Genomic DNA, 20,743 nt, shown 5'->3' with positions numbered 1-20,743 from the left:
GCTTGTGGTTCATTAGGTAACAGCAACTACCATGTATTTTTTCTATAATGATGTAGCACCAGTTAAGTCAGAAGAAAAAACACTACCTTTACTCACTGCAGGAGAGTTTTCCCTATTATGTCTGGTAGTGACAGGTTGAATAAAAACTTCAAGATTCATAGTTCAAGACTCAGTTGTTCATATCTTCACCAGAAGTGGTGTTTAGACAGCAGGGACTTCTCAATTCACTTGAGAATAGATAGTTATGTAGACTTTGTCATGAGAAACATATATATATATATATATATATATATATATATATATATATATATATATACATTAACATAAAAGGAATAATCAAAGCAAAAATTTAATCTTCCAACTATGAAGCATGAACAGTAAGCTCTAACACTAGTAGATAAAACAAGCACAAGTGCTGGAAATACCAAATGCACTTCCATATACTGGACAAGTAGTACCTCTGTTTTGTATAATCAGTCTCTCTTATCAGGTCTTTCACTGGTTTTACTTTAAGTGTAGATTCCCTTCTCAGAACCAAATGTTATGCCCTGAGTTCATGCCTTTTTTACAGAGGCATACTCCAGACGACTTTGAATATTTATTCACATGACTTGTTCCATAGACCATTGATTGATTAATTGATTGAATGAAGATTCTACCCTTATTTTTATTTATTTATGTATTTATTTTATAAATAGTACACATATGTTTACATAATTTTGTTCTGCAATACTCAGAAATGCTTTGTAATGTAGATCAATCATTTAGCAACATACAGTCTCCATCTGCAAATAGTACCTGTACATTTATATAATTATGCTCTACAATACTCACAAGTGCCTTGTAATGTAGGTCAGTAATATAAAACCATACAGTTTTTTGTCTGTAAATAGTATCTATATGTTTAAATAATAATATCATGTAACCTTAAGTCAGAAATTCATTTAAATTCTTGTATTCCAGTAATCCATTCATTGGTTAGTGTAAAAAATGTAGCCTGGTATTAGAAATGGAGTCAATTATTAAGGTTAATACTAAGTTTATTTTACAAAAACAAAAGAAACAAATGGCCAGCGCATAAAATCAGCTCTTAATTTATTTAACATAATCCATTCAATTTACTGTAAATACAGTATTGTTAAATCAAATACATCTGATACATCCTCCCCATAAAATAAGAGATATAACCAAAAACAAAACACCCTAAGGGCAAACTTTAACTAGCATACTGGCATCAAGCTTTCATCAGTGCAATAACATCAACCAGTCTTACCTCATTAAATACATAATCCTTTGCTCCCATTTGTTCTTATAAATATTCATTAAGACCTGGTGCAAATAAAGCCCCCAGTTTTATGATCCACATTTTTTCTTTCTGATCTAACAAAGAATGCCATCCAGCCTTGTTCTTCTTATTCAAGCATATTTTATCAATAATAATAAAAGTGAATTTTGCCAAAGTATGTTTTATAATGCGCTAGCAAAACATATTTCTATGTTCAAGGAGCATAAGTTTAGATATAGAGTCATAGTCCAAATCACTTCAAATGATAGTGGAGGTCCTATGCATCTACTTCTCAAAGAACTGGAGTTGTACTGGCAAATTTATTTGAATGCCTATAACTATCCAGGCATAAATGATAGCTGTTCAATTAAATGTTTATTGAAACTAAAAAGCTTAAGGACATGAACCCTTAAACCACAGGTTATACTTGCTAACATTTGTTCATATTAATTTGAATAAATGAGGTAACCACACATACCCATAAATTAGCTTATATGCTATTTAGAGGCACGTCAAATATTGAGTGATGAATTAAATTATTTATATAAATATTTCTTCATGTAATTCATTTTGTGTAGAAATCAAATGATTTTTTATTTCTTTACTGCTGTCAACAAAAATGCTTTAAATGACTTTAGATATGCTTTTTGTTAACAGTCATAGGATTCTTGATGAGTCTTTAATGTATTTTTAATGCATTTTTAAGTCCCTATTTGGAGTACCTGAAAGGCAAGTTGAGATATTTTGTGGCTTGATTGCCATTTGATATGCACCTTGTAGTTTGTCTCATGGTGGGCAGTCTCCACCAAGGTGACTTTTGTGTTTGTTATTATTAGGTGCTGTTTATTATTATTATTTTCCCATACATAGCCGTTTAAAGTAAATGTGAATTATTTTATACACATTTTTAATCGAGATCTTAATGAAAGTTTGTACTCATTTTGTTCTAGTTATTTAGAATGTAATTTAGGAATGTAGGTGTTACAAGGTTTCGGTTTGGATGCTGTTTGTTTAAAAGAGGGTTACGTTGGATGGTTTACTGCCAACATGTGACACAGTGTTAAAACTTTTGAAACAGACATTTTATTTATTGTATTTTATTCTGAAGAAGTTTGCACTCTAATAGAAAACAAAAAGCGCTTCAATAAATAGTGGATTGCAGTCTTGGCTATGACCTGTCCTTTTTGTTTTTCATATGTTTTATAATGTGTTTATATAAAGCATTTGTGTTTTTGACGCATCTAATGTCACTTATATACTCCGACATTCTAAATTTTAAAGGATGGGATGTTTGTCCCACATAAAATGTGGAGCGTGTACATGTGGCCAGATATATTACCTAATCACTGCTGAAATTTCCATAAACCAAGATGTCAAAAATATGTATTCTGTGATGTAAATTGTTTGTCTTCCCTAACGAACTTACAAAAACTACAGTGTCCACAGGGATAGCAACCTATTAAAGGTTGACTATCCAAACCCATTTGCCTAACACCTTTTTCGTTATCAATTGTTTTTTATATAATGATCAAACCAACCTTTCATTGTTTTCCCTTTTCTATAAGAGATAACACATTTGGGGGTATTAAATCCCTCAAGCGGTCATCCATCAGCAAAATATCCCAATGTTTATGAACTAAATTCATAAAAAAATTGTGTATTATTCCCAAAATTCATTATAAATCTAATTGGTTGTTGGACCTTGTTCTTAACCCTACATTGTAATAATGTTGATCTATGCACCATAGTCACAGATGTTAAAGCATACTTAACTACATGTTGGTGATACCCTGGATTGTAAAACCTATGAATTAGGCCCTGCTCTTGTTCTTGCAGTTCCAGTTGGGAAGAACATATTCTACAAAGTCTGAGAAACTGTGATTTTAGAATGCTATTAATGATATGTCGTGGATGACAACTGGTAGCATGCAATAGTGTATTGAATTTTGGATATTTCCTAAAGACAGAACTTTGTAGAGTTCCATTACCTTGCACCATTATTTGTACATCCAAAAAAAGTAATATTGTAGAATGGATATTGACAGTAAAGTAGATACCCCAGTTACTGCATTTTAAATAATCCACAAATTCTTGTAAATAAACAGAATCTGAGCTCCAGACCAAACTTTAATAGGATATTATCCCTGTGGACATTGTAGTTTGTGTAAGTTTGTTAGGAAGGACAAACAATTTACATCACAGAATATATCACATATTTTTGATATTTTGGTTTATGGAAATTACAGCACTGATTGGGTAACATCTGGCCACTTGTACATGCTCCACATTTTATGTAGGAGAAACATCTCATCCTTTACAATTTAGGATGTCACAGCATATAAGTGACAGTAGATGTGCCAAAAACACAAATGCTTTATATAAACACTCTCCCCGGGATTCAGTAAGGTTCCATGCAGGAATAGCTTATTCCAGCATGGAAACGACCATATAAGAGAAACACGGCAGCCTGTCATGCATAGTTGTGAAGGTGCACTGCCTCTTCTTCTAAACGGACACAGAGCATGGACGAGTGCAGGGTGTGTGTCTGAGAGCAGACTTCTCACAATATACACTCCCCCGCAATCATGAATTGCCATTCGGCAATTACAATGAGCAAGAACGCTCATAGGGGGTTGCATACCTCTCAACTGTACAGATCTTCGCAGAATGTCCAGATTTTTGGCTCATACCTTTGGCCTGTTCCTCATTTGTCCTGGCAAATCACTGGGATGATCTCAGGATTGAAGTTGGAAAGTAATGGCATACATTTCAGTTTCAGACTTCAAATCTGTCAGAAAATATATATTAAAACAAATCCTGTTACTCTAGCAACTTTCGTAAGTTTATAAGAGCAACATTTAAAATATGTCCCTAGTTGTACCTCATTTTGTCAAGCTTTGTCCAGATACTTTGCATGAAGAGGTTGAGAGATATGGGGGGTTGCCATCTCTTCAAATGCCCAAAGTGGGACTGTTAGTGTAGAAACATGACATGTTGCAGGAGAAAACACACCCACAGCCATTGAAAAGGTCAAAGCCCCACTTCCCAGGAAACCCTATGCTCATAGCAACTGAAACATGCTAGGATGTCTGCCAAATGTGCAGATGCATGCAGAAATCCACAGCAATAAGTGAAACCTGTACCTTCCTAGAGAAAATAACACTCACTAGAAATTTTTTTTTATCAAACAGATTAAATTTAACCTTAGCTGCATGAATTTGCCCATTGTTAGCTATGCATACTGTAGCTTAAATAGCACAAGAAGATAAATACCAAGATAAATGCAGTAGAAGCAGTACTGCAATAGTGTAGTGGTCAGACCATTCACTTTGCAAGCAGTCATTCCCAGTTTGATCCTCACTGTGATAAATTCCATTTTCCATGTGAAAGCAATTCATGAATATTTTTCTTCCTGTATAATCAACTAAATAACATATATATGTGAACTGGAGTACTGCATTAAGTGCAGATGTGAGGTGTCATAATAATGTGGTAAAATCCACAGATAAACACAAGTGCTCCATACAGTATATGTACACATGATTCAGGGATACTAAACAAAGTTATAACGTGTAATGAATGATAAATCCATGCCATACAGCAAATAGTGTAAAAAATGTATAAAGTCTCCAATTCTACCACTTTTCCAAGAGCCATATTTCATTTCTGTCTAAATTAGTGTGAGGGTAAGTGGGAGTAATCAGTTTTAAGCAGTAGTAAATGGGTTTAAGCCTGTTTGTGTGGGAGTAAGCAATGTGCACACAGGTTAAGCAATATTGAATCTAACTCTCTGTAAGCATATTTAACCAGACATTATCATTGCTTACCACCACGCAAACCTCTGCAAACCTGCTTACAACTGCTTAAAAGTGCATTAATCACGCTGTATCCAACAGTCCCTGTTCTGCCTAGCAGCAAAATAAACAACCCTTACAGGTCTTGAACCCAGGACACTGTACACTATAGTCACAGCAGTTAACCAGTAAACCATCACAACTGTGCATAAAATTGAGGTATACCCAAATAGATCCTCACTATAGCAAAATCACAATTTGCATGTGAACGGAATCTATAAACAGTTTTATGTTGTATAACCTACTAAATAGCATATATATGTGAACTTAAGTACTGCATTAAGTCCAGATGTGAGGTGTCATTGTAATAAAATGGTGAAATCTTCCGATAAACACAAGTACCCCATACAGTGTACGTACACATGAATCACAGATACTAAACAAATATATAACGTAATGAATGATAAATCAATGCCAAACAGCAAATAGTGTACAAATTTAAAAATAAGCAATGCTAAGAATTGCACACTTTTGCTTACCAGGTGTAAGCAATGTGTAGCCCAGCTAAATTGATTTCTCCATTGGTATGCCCCTTTAAGCAATGCCAACCATAGGTAAGCAGGTTTGCCCATAGCTTAGCATTTTCAAAACCATTCAATCATGGCAAAGTGTGGGAAATCGGCCCTATTTAAACCCCACGGGCAGGAATACATCTCATAACTGGTTGCAGCTTCCTCCTGTAGACACAATGGCTGGTGTTGGGGAAGGATTGCGCTTCCAAGCACAGCGCTGGGGCATCCAGGAGTCCAAGGTCATGGCAGGACTCCTGCTAAAAGACCATGAAGAAAGACTGCTGCATGGCCAGTACCAGGGTTCCCAATATAAAGTGGAAGCCTGGGACCATCTCAACCGTGACCTCACCAGTGCCATTGGCATCTCTTGAACTGGTGAGCAGGTCAGGCATCACTATGCCGACCTGAAACGGAGGAAGAGGGAGTTCTTGAATCAGTGGGTCCAAGAAACTAGGCAGGGTAATGTCCCAGCTGTGTGTAAGTACTCATTCTACTACCTATTTAATAATTGCCAGCTCATATATAATATGGATAGGTATGGCTATATATTCGTCTTATGTCTTTGACAGTGGCAGTGGAGTGGGCTGTGAATCAGGAAGCCCATGCGTGTAGGCTGCAGAGCTGCATCGCAAAGCAGGTTAGTAATAATCTTGCATGTACTGTCATAAGAAATAAATCTAAAAATAGTAATGTCAATTGCCAGTATAAAACCCGTATTGTGTATGGGATGTACTGAATAAACCAGACAATATGGCAGGATGAGTCTCATATAGGTTGTATGTTAATAAAGGGGTAACAGCCTGGCAATAAAGGTCTAACTCCTGCACTGCTTGTGTTTACTCTGGTATCATATGGTAATGTAGTGTTGCATTCTTTTAATAGTACAGTTGTATTAAGCACTGTTACTCACACTGTGCTACATAAATAAAATGCATAGGACTGTCTGTATATGACTGTTGTAATCACAAGGTCATACTGTACAACTGAGGGAGACTTAGAAAACAGTGAAAAGGTACACAACAAAATCCAAATAGCACACTCAATTGAGATGTAAACTGTTGTATTTTTAGTACACACAGCCATGGTTCAAATCCTGGGAGTTGTAGTAAGCTATATGCAGAATCATACCCCTCAACTGTACAGATTTTGTCAGAAAGTTCAGATAATTGGCTTACATTTCCTGTCTGTCATCCTGTCCCCCTGGCAAATCAGTGTGATTATCCTACAAGTTTAGGCAGCAAATAATGACATACAACTGATTGTCAGATATCATAACCATCAGAAATATATGTATAAGAACAAATCTGTCACTCTAGCAACTCACCAAAATGTTATGAGAGTAATATGCAAAGTATGTCCCATCTCTACCCCCATGTTGTGAAGCTATGACCAGAGTGTGTGCAGTAACAGAGTGAGATGTATGTGCATAATAATAACGTGGAATCTGGTAATATGTGTGGCAACATTCAGGTAGTGTTAGCAAACATTCCCTCCACAGGTCTGTCAGATAAGAAAACTGTGCCTGGAAATAAAAGATTGAAATCCTGGGCTGGTACTGTTTAGTCTGGTATTGTATGGTATTATTAGTGTTGGAGTTTCTCTGAATAATAATGTATTACTCATCGCTGTCACCCACACTGTACTATATAATAAAACTGTAGAAATCCTTACATAAGAGTGTTGTAATTACAAGGTCAGATTATAAAACCTCTGGAGACTTATAGACAGAAATCAGTGAAGAGATACACAGCAATATCTAAACAGCACACTCAACTGTGAAGTACACTGTTTTATTTTTAGCAGACACAGCCATGGTTCGAATCCTGGGAGTGGTAGGAAGCTGTATGCAGAATCATACACCTCAACTGTACAGATTTGTTCAGAATGTCCATATAATTGGACCATATCTGCTGCCTGTTACCCTGTCCCCTGGCAAATCAGTGTGATGATCTCTGACATTTAGGCAGCATTTAATGATATATAACTGACTGTCAGATGTGTAAATATTAAGAAAATGTATATGAAAACAAACCTGTCATTGTAGCAACTCACCAAAGGTTTATGAGGCAATTGTCAAAATATGTCCCAGTTTCACCTGCATGTTGTCAAGCCTTGACCAGAGTGTGTACAATAAGAGATTGAGAGGTATGTGCATAACATCAACCTGGAATCTGGCAATATGTGTAGAAACAGTCAGGTAGTGTTAACAAACAATACCTCCACAGGTATACCAGGTAAGAGATGTATACTGCAGGTAAAACACAGTTCACGTATATAGTTGTCTACAAACAAAAAACTGTCCGAACTAAGGCCATAGGGTAGTGTAATAATACCTGTAAGCTACAGATTACAGCAGTGACTAAGAAAGCATTGAGAACTACAGGGTTATACAACTTGTTAACTGACATCTCCCCCACCTCAACATATCTGCAACAATAATCTAAATACACAACTTAATGGGTATGTGTACAACTCAATCTACTGTTGGGACATATGTCCTGTTGTTTGATAAATATTGAAATTTGTTTCTGTGCATGTACCATGTTGAAATACTCCCACATTGGTGGCATGCTGACATCAATGTAACCTGCATGCTGTTGTAATGGACACTGTGATTCCATATATGCATGTGTTCTGTTTGCTATGCAGCTGTTACATATCTGGTGTTTTGGATTAATGAAAATATCTATGCATGCTGTTATACCTAATCCTGGAATGTGGTGACTATTACTAACCCACATATGTTTTAAAATTGAAACACCATAGCACGTTTGGGAAGGCCAGTCCCAGTGGACCCACGTCTCCCACCTCATCTGGCTATAGCACCAGGCACCAGCACTTCTGCGGCCCATCCCAGGACCTCCTCATCTGCTGGTCCTGCACCACCTTTGGGTGGAACTGTCTCAGGGGATGGGGCTTGTCCCCCCTGGAGCAGGCGCAGACAGGAAACTGTCACCCCATTGTCAGGTCCGGGATCTGGAGCGTAGCGAGCTCCGCAAGGAGTTCAGAGATCAGCTATGCCAGCTTGATGGCCACGTGCTGCATTTAGTGGGTCAGCCTGCCCCTCCTACCCAGCCTCCAGCACAGCCACTTTTGGGACCGTGAAGGTGCAGTGCTGACTGACCATGGGTGGGGACCTCAGTCCCACTGTTTCTATTTGGGGGCTCATGAGCTTCCGACTTCTAAACACCCCTCCCCATCTAAGGTGTTTACCCCCACATGTGTCATATACCGCCCCTGTATGCTGTCTTGTCTGTCTGGTCTGTCATCCTACCCAACCTACCTCCCCAAATATACCTACTATCCTTCCCCAACATCCCACTCTCACCTTAAAAAAAAAGCGCAATCTGTTCCCCAAAAAAATTCTCGCTCCATACATAGCTGTCCATTTTGCACACAAGGCCACTGCACAAATGTAATCTGGTCTAACTGGCTTCACAACATATTATTGTTGTCCTCACCTCTCTCTCAGGGATTTGAGTGTCCAAATCTACCTCCAGATCAGTGTATATGCACAGCTGTTGTTGTAGAAGAAATAGGCAGCTATTGACCTTCCCTACACCTACACCCATCCTGCACATCCCTAGCTATTTTCCCTACTGTCTTTCCCTCTTTTTGCCCCTTTTTCACCACTTTCCTATCACCCCTTTTTTCTTTTCTTTTAAAGAAATTAGTGTGGGGGTAAATGGGAGTAAGCACTATTAAGATGCAGTTAGCGTGTTTAATGCTATTTGCATGGGGGAAAGCAATGCGCACACAGAATAAACAATTTTGAAGTTAACTCCCTGTAAGCATATTTCAACGGAAGTTAGCATTGTTTACGATCACGCAAACCTGCGCAAACCCGCTTATAACTGTTTAAAAGTGCCTTAATTACTCTGTATCCAACAGACCTTGTTCTGCCCAGCAACAAAATAAACAGCCTTTGCAAATCTCAAACCAAGGACCCTGCACACCATAGCCAAAATGATTTATCACTAAGTCAAGTCAGATATAAATAACAACAACTCTGATGTTTTCTCAAACATATCATTATATATATATATATATATATATATATATATATATATATATATATATATATATATATATATATATATATGGGTTGGAAGGGTGGCCTAATGGTTAAGGTGTTTGCCTCACAAACACAAGGCACAGGGTTTGAGTCTCATAAGGGATAATTGGCTAGGCTTAAAAAATGTCTCACAAGGGCAGTTAGCTTAGTACTAATCTATAAACCTAATCTATATATGAATATACATAATATATTACCAAAAGCACCGTTAATGGGGGTGAGGGGGACAAATTTAAGTACCTCTTGTATTTATTGATATCATCCCCTCCTCCACAGCTAAACAGATCTGCCATGCAACACAATACCAACACTTGCAAGTCTCATACCCAGATCCCTACACAACATAGCCACAAGAAGCTAACAGTAATCCATCCCACCTGTACGATGTCAGGATGGTATCACTAAGATATCATGCAGAACAGTCTGTCTACTATAGGGAATGTACAATGTGGAAGCAGTAAACATTCCAATGATACATATACATACACACACACACACACACACACACACACACACACACACACACACACACACACACATATATATGCAGATACATCTAGATATATATATATATATATATATATATATATATATATATATATATATATATATATTTATATTTATATACACATGCACACACATATACATATATTACTATGTATAGATATGTATAGGAAGATACATATTTAGAGGGTGCACAGCATATTGAACAGCCAGTATTCCTACAGTTGGCACCTTTTAAAATGGACAGTATTTGATTTTCTCATACAAAAGACAATGATTGCATAAAAAATATACCCACAGAGAAGTCAAAAGATATGACACCACACACAAATTTGCATACATAAGAAATGTGTATATGTGTACTATTTCAGTTGTATATACCATGTCATATAGCTGTTAGGTATTTGAAATACATACTGAGTAATGCAACTCTCAAGCAAAACATTTTATACAGTAATCCGAAAGCATAACATATGTTGCTGTTCAGGCCAAAGCCTTCAAGTAGTACAACAGTAAAGAAACACTGGCCCAGAAGATAAGACTCAATCAGCAGTAAGTAATGCAAATGTAGATCAGCAGCCTTCAATTACACTGTGTACTCAACCCCTAGGGGGGAAATAATTAAGTTGTCACAATGAAGATGTATCTGTTACATAATGCTTAACTTAAAACATCACTATCACACTGACAAGCAGAACTGTCTGTAAGACAGTAAGCACTAAGCCACCAATGTTTCCAAGGTGTACAGCCATATACCTTAAGGTGTCTTACTACTGATATCCCTCACATGTTGTAACAGCCTAGGTTATATATGGTGCATACCCCTCCTTCACAGAATGACTTACAGGGGCATATGACAGTGTTACATACACTGACCTCTGGACTGTACAAGGACACACACGTTTTGTCCAGCTGTAGCCCACATATATATGGACCCTACCCCAAAATATGTGTGGGGACCACAACATCACTGGAATGATGGCAGGAATGGCAGCACAACATAATCATAGACCACTACCTAACAACCTCTTACTGCATGACATATGGACAAAGCCTGGTATATAGGTGGAGGACAGAGGCTGGACCATGGGGCCATATTTGCAATATTGTTATTATACACTGAGAAATTGCTGGTGTTACAGGATTGGCTGCAACATACCCTTATTCAGGAATATGAAGTCAGAAACACAAAGGATATAGCCATGTACTGATAGCACTCAGACAGAATGCCAGTGATATATCTGAGACAGGACCTGTGTGGTGGACAGACAAAACATAACAGCCAATCCTCTGGCCATTGTGTGGATAGGCCCACAGTTGAGAGCTATGCAGACAGACTGCATTCCATGCTAAATTATATAATATAACAATATAACATTATTCTATAACTCTCTTCCAATAACCCTCTTTGCAGTATCAGCAAATTCATCCCTCACCACCTTCTTAGTATCTTATTCCCAAGCTGCTTGCACTGAGTATGCTCCTAACAACCTTGCCTTCTTCAGTGACCTCTTATCTTTCCACCTTGTATATAAACCAATCTATTTCTTTCACTATGACTGTAACTACTTCCCCATGTACATACATTTAATAATTCTCTTACTTCTCAGTGTTATACACTTTTTCATAACCAATTTACATCTTTTCAAAGGCACATTCATACCCAATATACTAATCAAGAATATCTATCTCTTTCCCTTGGTAATAATACTGTATTTTACCTTATTAAACTCAGTAGTCACAATCTGTATATTTTTAGTTCTGTATAACTCAATTTGATGAAGAAATTCTTCAAGTTTATGTACTGTATATATTGCATGGACTTTTGTTTGTCTTGATTTACTTAGTTTAAAGTGGAGCTTTTCTCCCTGGGCCTCTACTGAAAATGGACATGTATCCAGTTAGACTAGCCCGGTCAACAAATGTAAAATAAAAAAAAAATAAATAAAAAAAAATTAGTATGCACACATAAACCTTGTAACACTAGCAGTATACAATGCATATAACAACACTTATCACACTGTCTTTAGATTTGGAACCTTATATAAATATGTAGTTGGCCTGTGTCTGCAAGTCCCCTTGTAAGAGGTATTGCTACCTGCTGTCTGTAACAGTGCTGCCCACAGACAGGAAGGATGTCCTCCATACAGGAAAGGTAAAGGGACAATGCCAACATGATTAAGTAATTTATAGTAGTGGTTTGCCATGATGGTGGTAATTGGAAGGACTACACAGCAGGCTGCATGCAGGTAGCAAGCGATGGACACTGATTGGTGCAGAGGCCATCACCTGATCATGTGTATCACCTTTAAAATTCATGCTGCAATCCATTAAAAGCAGCTCAATCCCTGCAGTGGAGAGAGACAGAGAGAGAGAGAAAGAGAGAGAAACAAACAAACAAACATCCAGTAAATAAAAAGTTGTTCAACAACTGAACCTACAGACATCCCAAGTTAACTAAGGTGACACAGCAAACTGTATCCAGAAGAGATGAAAATCCTACAACAGGTATGTGAAGCATATATGCATGTAACTGAATGTAATACTGGGTCTATAATAATGGGATAGATGATGTGGAATGATTTATATGTGCCATCAGTTGTTGTTGTTGTAATGATGTCCTGCTGAACAACGTCTATGGACAACAGTGTCTGTCCCTGTGGGCAGTGGGCCACACCTGTCAACTGTGCAGATCAGCACTGAATGATTAGATGTAAGCCATCATAATGTATGTTCTGTACCGCAAGACATGTATAATAGTGTGGCCTATAGCTGGTGGTGGAAGTAATGCCATTATGATAGACATATGAGTTTCAGAGCCCATCACTTGTAGGACAGTCATGTTAATGTGTAATGTAGCATGCACAAATGCCATAGGTGTGTAATAGGCTTACCTGCAATCTGTCCCTATATATACCCCCCTAATGTAAGGCTGTGTCCACATGTGACACCTGTCTGTGTTGTAGCAAGGCAGAACAGTGCAACTGCGAAGGAATGAGAGTTAGACAGTGTGGACCTAATGTTTGAATGCACCCCATATATATATATATATATATATATATATATATATATATATATATATATATATATATGTCTACAGATATACACACATATATATATATATATATATATATATATATATATACATGTCCGTCTACAGATATACATATACATATATATATATATATATATATATATATATATAGATATAGATATATATATATATATATATATATATACACAACTCATAATATATATCTACACACACACACACACACACACACACACACATATATATATATATATATATATATATATATATATATATATATATATTTGGGTCTACTTCAGTAGACCAACAGCCCACTTAACTGACAAGCAAAATATTGACACCAGCAGACGGACAGCACAGAATGCCGAAATGCCAGAATAGCGACATGGCATTTCACCAAGTTCCCCACATGCAGCAGTTGCCTAGCGGAGTCCAGAAAGTCTTGATGGTAAGTTTAAATGGTGAGATCGTGACACAGTGAGGATCGGGAAATATGCCCTTTCCTCACTGTAGTGCGATCTCAGAGGTGGTATATATAAGTAGGGGGGTGGGGGGCACAGCCCCCCACATGAGTACAGTAGGGTATATTATAGTGTTTGTAAGTATTTGTTTGTGTAGGTTTAATTTTTTTATGTAGGTATTGGGTAGGTTAATGGGATGTGTGAGTTATGTGGGTAATGGTGTTATAGGATGTTGCAGTTTAGTGGGATGTGTATAATTTGCAGGTACGTTCTTGTTTATGTTTTAGTTGTGATAGTTTAGTTTATGAGTGTAATTTTGTGTAGTAGTGTGTAAGAATGCTTGGTGTGGTTTACGTTGATGCTTCTGTGTGTGTTTTGTGAGTCAGTGTTATGGTGTTCGGTAATGTGGACTGTCGGTATTCTGTGCTGTCGGTGTTTTGGTTGTCGGGTTTGTGGTGTGTCGGAGTAGTGTAGGGGATTTTCATATATATATATATATATATATATATATATATATACATGTCCCCTACTGTTGAATGACAGTGCTGCACAATATGTGTGAGAAAACATCACACATATCAATACACACATAGTAAGTGGGTGCAAAATGGACAGTTATGTCTGGTGTGAACTCTATGTTGGGAACACATTGCCTTTGTTTGTGAAGGTGGGATTGGTATTTTGTGGAAGGATAGTAGGTATATATGGGGAGGTAGGTTAGGTTGGGAGACAGACAAGACAGCATACAGGGGCGATATATGACACATGTGGTGGGTAAACACATTGGATGGGGAGTGTTGTTTAGAATGTGGAACCCCATGAGGCCCCATATGGAAACAGGGTCCCCACCCATGGGCAGTCACAACAGCATCTTGATGGCCCTGAAGGTGGCTGGGCTGGAGGCTGAGCAGGAGGAGCATGTGGACCCTGTCGTGTGCTGAGGGCCTCAAGTTGTTGTAACTCATCCGCTAAGTGTCTGTGGAGCTCCCTATGCACTAGACCCTGGATCCTGTCTGTGTGCGCTCCTGGGGGGCAAACACCATCTCCTGAGGTGGTTTCACCTGAAGGTAGTGCAGGACCAGTAGATGATGAGGTCCCAGGGTTGTGATGTGGCCTGGTAACATGGCCAGATGAGGTCAGAGAGGTGGTTCTGCTGGCAACTCTCTTCTCAAATATGTTATTTTGTCACTTTTATAGAACATATGTGGGTAGTAATAGTCCACACAATCCAGGATTATGTCTAACAGCATGCATAGATATCCCCATTAACACAAAACAAAGATGTGCAGCAGTCACTCAGCAAACAGAACACATGCATATATGGAACCATAGTGGCCATTAAATTGGCATGCAGGTGACATTGTTCATAACAGGCCACCAATGATAGTGTTTCAGCATTGCGCATGACTACAAACACATTGCACAAATTGTTGTAGAATACGATACATGTCCCAGCAGTAAGTCTGCTGTAGACATACTGTTGTGTTGTGTGAGCAGATTGTTGTTGCAGATATGGTGGGGGTAGACACAAATGTGTATTGACAACTATTATATCCTTGCAGTATGAGGTCCTCAGACCTGTTTCCCTCTTTATGTCTTTCAGGCACAATGTCTCGGGACAGACTTCCAATTTACACACCCCAGGAGAATGAAGTGATCATCACATATTTGGTGCAGCACTACCACACACTGTTTGGGCATACAGCCCATGATCTGCAGGAGAGGACCACCCTGTGGAATGATCTTGTCCTCAGGGTAAATTATGTCAGCCTGCATTATCGCAGGTATGAGCAGGTCCGACATCGCTGCACTGATCTACTCTGCCATGCCCTTTGGCATGCTACTGCAGTTAGGGGGGGCCAGCTTGCAACAAGGGGGGGAGTCATGCCATCCAGCCCCCTGACATATGTTGAGGAGCTCCTTACCAGTCTCGGGGCACCTGCCCGCCACCAAACACAAGACCCAGCGGAGAGCATAGTGGAGGTGGGTGCTACCCACACAATGGCTGAGGAGCGTGCAAGTAAGGCCATAGGGCACATCAGTACACCATTGTTGTGTATCCATCTGCATCTGTAGAGTTTAATCATGCATATGTGAGATGAAATGTATATAGTCTGTTGCTGCATTGTAGTAATAAACAGATGTGCATAATCTGTAATATTGTGGGTTTGTACTGTTGATGTACTGTAATGGTGCTCCCACCCTTTACCAATGCCACAGGTGTGGCTACTGATATCACATCTCTCACACAACTATGTAGGTCCCTCTGGTATACTTCTGGGGCAACAGCCTGTAGCTGGTGAGTATGGTGTTTGTTCAAGTTTGCCAGTACACTGGGCATGTTATGGCCATGGTATATTCCATGCACATATTTAACACACCTACCCATAATGCATGCTGTACATGTTCACTTATTGTTGCTGTTAACTGCACTGTATCACAGTGGTCACCATCGTGGCATATCTGAAGGATATGCAAGTGTCCTACAATATAGCTAACAACCTGTCATTGCAAAATGTGTGCACAGAGATGAACATAATGGTGGGACAAATGGCCTACAGTAGGGACATATCTAAAACATCACCCTTATACAGTGCTACAACAGTGTATATACCACTATTACAATGGCAACTGTTACAGATCTACACTACAGCATATCACAATACTGCATTCCACAACCCTTACAACCTGCAGTGTGGTCCTAACATGAGCAATGAATGTGTAATATGGAATCTTATGTTAGGACAGCAAATATGGGGAATACATACCTTCACAAACACTGGAAGCATATGTGTGCATACACTCCAGATAACATATTGCGGAAACAGCTTTTGAGGTACTGACAGCATGCATTCTTCATGAGTATGGACCTTCCAGCAACTACAGGTCCTCAATGTCACACCAAAAAATGATCTGCTGTCCAAGACATTTGGCCATCAAATGTGCCCACTTACCTGCAACAGAGACAGCCATGGCTTGTACACATCTTACAAGCCATGGAATGTATCCCATACCCAACAGGTAGTTCCCAGGCATTGGACATGTAGCCTTTCCTCACCATTGCATATACCATGGCAAATGGTACAGACAGTCATGTATGTGGCGAGGATGTATGGGACAGGATTAATGTAGAAAATAAACAGATGGCCATCCAAGACAGATAACAACACATGTTGCAAACTGGTTATGCAGGCTGCCTAGTAACATGCCACAACACTGAGGGAGTTGCAGGAATGTCCAGCAAGTACTGGCTGTGCAGTACCTGTGTCTGGATTCTACATAGTGTGGCCCTTGGGTTAGGGTAATCAGATGGGACAGTTGTACCACAGGAAACATCATCCAGGCCTCTCTACAGGTAGCATATGAATAACAGTAAAAGTCCCCCAAAGGCATGCATTGCAATATGTACTGGTGTACCAAGACCAAAATGGAAACCTACAGACAGTATCAATTAAGATACATGTGCTGCACAACCAACACCTCACCCCACCTCAGGCCCACCATCCCCATCTGTACCTTGTTGGTGCCAGTGTGCACCTGTATGTTTGCCATTCATTAGCAGGGTTAGGCCAGTAGACATGGTGTTCAGAATTTTGGACACTGCAAAATGACACATGTGTAGGCTATAGTTGTCAAGCATCTGCAAAAATGCTGAGGATGGGGAGGGGGTGCATCCTGAAATACAACAGTGCACTGAAGCAGAGATCTAAAGTTTGCTATGAATGGCTGTATCTGCATGCAGTCAAGGTCATGAATTGTGGCAGATATAACTCTGACTCCACAGCAATAGTGATGGCACTGTGTTGACCTTGCAATCATGCAGAGTTGGGGGACATTTGCAGGGTAGAGTGACCAAATACTGGCAAATGCAGATGGCCCATGCTAGTATACCCCTTCCAGGAATAGTGGCTGCTGTAGTACACATAACAGTAGGTGCAACAGACCATCATGATAAGAGTGTGCACACATATGCACCCACAAATTGTATGCATCTCAATCAGCATCTGCACAACTAACACATTTGTTTGATACTGAATTTGATTGCACAGGTCATATGTTACTTATCAGGTTTGTGTAATGTTAACATATGCAGTAATGTGGCCCCATGGCATATCAGGGAAGAGGGTACCATATCAATAAGGGTGCGTACACTCCCCATAGCCATGGTAAGGTTTGAATGTTGTCAATGTAATTGTATTTTATTGGCCATACATGCACTGCTGATGATGAGATCTGTAAATCAGTCATCAGGCATTCACAAATTACATCTGCCCACATATCATCCCAGGTATGTGTCGGACAAAACACATAGCGGCTCTGAGCAGCAGAGAAAACATAACTGACACATACATACACATTCGGCAATGGTGTGTACACCTGTGAGGTATGGTGCATATTACATGCCAGGGTGCTGAACAGGTGCACAACAATACTGTGTACATGGGAGCAGTGTGTTCCAGGGGAAGGGGCATCACCTACTAACACAACCCATGCATCACAGAGATGTATAATGTTGCTAACAGGGATTGACTATATCTGCACTGCATGTTGTTGAGTGCCATATGTCATGCATGTTGACAGATGGGTAATGAGAGGTCTGTGTGTAATATATTTGTGCAACCTCACCTGTAAGTGTGTGTGTGTGTGTGTGTGTGTGTGTGTGTGTGTGTGTGTGTGTGTGTGTGTGTGTCTGTGTGTCTGTGTGTCTGTGTGTGTGTGTGTGTGTGTGTGTGTGTGTGTGTGTGTGTGTGTGTGTGTGTGTGTGTGTGTGTGTGTGTGTGTCCATGTATGCACATGTGTGAGTGTGGGGTTGTTCATACCTCTCAACTTCCCTTAGAAATCGTGCAGTACATGGACATGGACAGACGCATTAGACACAAGGAATACTTTTCTGAAATGTAATCTCAGGGCAGCTGATGGTATAATAAAGTCTGCAGAATGAAAGATGCATTGGGAAGGAAAACTAGACACCAAGGATACTTTCTTCATTGCAATCAGCAGAAAGGTGAAAGAATACCCACTTATGCAGCACTAAAGATGCATTGGGGAATTACTAGACAACACCAGAGTGTGTTTCCAAATATTGCTGTCGTCCACATAAAAAGTTAATAGAGTAAAAGATCTTGCATTAACTGAACAATAGTTAAGTATGACACTCCAGTGTGTGACATTATTGACTGACTGTAGTATGCTCAAGACGTCTGGACAAAACCAGGGGGAACAGTTGATGACATCAGGGAGTCTTTGAAAAGAATTACTCCAATCAAGTTAAAGAGTTAATTGAGTAACAGGTCATGTTTTGTGATCACTTTTCTGAGCAATTAGAAGAATGATACATTCATGATTGGTATTATTGAGTATAATTATTCAAGACTAATGCAGGGTGGGGAAAATAAGAGAAAAAAACTAGGGACATTCTGCAAACTCAGGGACAGGTAAATTGTATGGTGGAATGTCAGTGTGTGTGTGTGTGTGTGTGTGTGTGTGTGTGTGTGTGTGTGTGTGTGTGTGTGTGTGTGTGTACTGTTAAACAATGACTTACAGATCTTAAATTGCATTTCTTGTTTTCCCCTCATAGGTGGCGAGGTGGGTCAGGGGCCCTACTGCAGGCAATCTGATGTTGGTGTCCATGCAGTCACTGAAAATGATGACAGATGTGTTGAGGCACAGGCGGGGTTGTCAGTGGCTGAAGCTGCACCATCGTTTGACATCCCACTGTTATCCACCCCATTCCTGCACACAGTCACATTACCTATACATACCCCATCACCAGTGGCCATAGCTGAGGGATAGTTGGTGGATGGTGGCGTGGGACAGGACAGTGTGGTATCTATGGCACATGTGTCTGGACACAACAGCCATGGCCAGATGTCCGGCAGGGTACCACATAGACAGATGTACAGGGGTGCTCTTTGGAGGGCTGCTGGTCATCATGTCCCTGATAGAAGTGCCACATCTGGTACCACCAAACGCATGTTTCAGACCATCATGGAGGTGCAGGCACGTATGGAATGGTACACCAGATAGGCACTGAGGCTGCAGAGGGCTACTTATTCAGCTGTTACTGACAACATCCGTGATCATGCAGGTGCCCTTCGTTATTTTTCAGAGGTCATGGATAGATAGTTGGGTGAGATGGTGGGAATCCTCGACCGTGGAATGTCCATGATCAAGCATATGGTGGGCGTGGTGTGACAGCCACATGGACATAGGCCTGCAACACCAAGAGTTCGATGTGGATATGCCAGAACACATAGCTGCTCCTGTAGTGACAGTACCAGCCCCAGCACTGCAGGGGGGGGCGATGTCCACACCACACCACAGCAGGCCACTTACAAGTGGCCCTGGCCAATCACAAGAAGGACCCGGATCCCGCGGACATATGTCATCATCAGGGGAGAGTAGCATATCGTGTCTTGTACCTGGTGGTGTCTGTGGAACCCCTGGCAGGCACAGTTCTCAAGTTCGTGGCCAGAAATGGAGAACTGCACACCCTGCCAGGTACCATCTGCAGCTGTCCAACAAACCCCTGTATATGGCAGCCACATGGCAGAACTGTGTGCATGCATACACACACACAATACCAGCACAGCTAGGGCAACCTCATACCTACACACACCACATCACCACAGACAAATTAATAATTAAACTCCCTCACTCACACACATGGTGTCAAACGTATGGCTCAGCCTAGGTCTCTAGCAAACCAACAACACACCCTGTGCATATGATGATACCTGTGCCACATCTCTGTCATCCATAACATTGATGCAGGGACAGGCTAATATGGTTCTGATGCACAGGGTGACTGTACTACGGTGTACCAATGTAATGATGTGTAACATGTTGTCAGCAGTAAAGTTTAATGATTACATATCAGGAAGTGTAGCTGTCCAGCCATGATGCATTATAGCTGTTATTAACACTGAGGGATTGTGGACTCCATAATGTATTCAGTTTGTGTTGTAGGTGTCCGTGTGTCAGCAGGATGATGGTCTGC

The sequence above is a fragment of the Protopterus annectens genome, chromosome 4.part1 (genome assembly GCF_019279795.1).
Source record: "Protopterus annectens isolate FY-2018-M chromosome 4.part1, PAN1.0, whole genome shotgun sequence".
NCBI classification, from domain to species: domain Eukaryota; kingdom Metazoa; phylum Chordata; order Ceratodontiformes; family Protopteridae; genus Protopterus; species Protopterus annectens.
Note: the sequence above shows the minus strand (reverse complement) of the source record.